This window comes from Octopus bimaculoides, chromosome 30 (assembly GCF_001194135.2).
Source record: "Octopus bimaculoides isolate UCB-OBI-ISO-001 chromosome 30, ASM119413v2, whole genome shotgun sequence".
Classification (NCBI taxonomy): domain Eukaryota; kingdom Metazoa; phylum Mollusca; class Cephalopoda; order Octopoda; family Octopodidae; genus Octopus; species Octopus bimaculoides.
Genome location: NC_069010.1, coordinates 1,092,811 through 1,093,712, shown reverse-complemented (window position 1 = coordinate 1,093,712; position 902 = coordinate 1,092,811).

Here is a 902-nt window from a genome sequence, read left to right as displayed (position 1 = left end):
TCACGCTGAATATTCCCGAGAACTACGTTAAGGGTACACGTGTCTGTGGAGTGCTCAGCCACTTGCACTTTAATTTCACGAGCAGGCTGTTCCGTTGATCGGATCAACTGGAACCCTCGACGTCGTAAGCGACGGAGTGCCAACAAGATAGCCACAATAAGATGGACAAACAAGGGTTTGCATTTCTGGAATTTGGAGTCTCAGGTCAATATCATTACGCTTCCATCTTTCAGCAACTTGTGAAATTCATCGTTAATTATTGCTTAATGGATTCTTCCACATAAAGTGTACCTCCACCACATTGCTCTTCCAAGTATTTTAGTAGCGATTCTCATTTAGTTTAACTTCCCTCTAGACTCGCTCAGCTTGGTTTGACCTGACCAGAGTAAGATCTTGGTTGGTGTGGTTCTCTGTGCCGTGTGGAGATGCAAGCACCATAACCAAGATCAATGCTAGAACCATTTGTGTAGTGGACATGAAATGGTCTGTGTCGGCGTGTAGGAAAAAAATGGAGGCTCTGAATGTATAACTGGATGTAGAATATTTGAATAGACGAGTAATAGGTATAGAATTTCTACATATGCATATATATACACATACACACACATATATAATTTTTCATAGAAAACTATGCAATCGTTACCAATATAGCAGGAGATTTCACCGCAAAAAGTCTAAATTAGACTCCTTAGGGATCGTTCTCCTTGTTTATATATCCAAAGTTTTTAATTTAAGAGAGATATAGGAATAAATTACATTAATAATGGATATTAGCGTCAAATCTCTCTCTTAAATTTAAAACCTTGGAGAAATTTAAAACCTTTGAAAAAAAAATTTGAAAAACCTACACGACTACGTGAAAAGCGCTTCATTTAATATGTGACATTAATAAAAATCTGTAA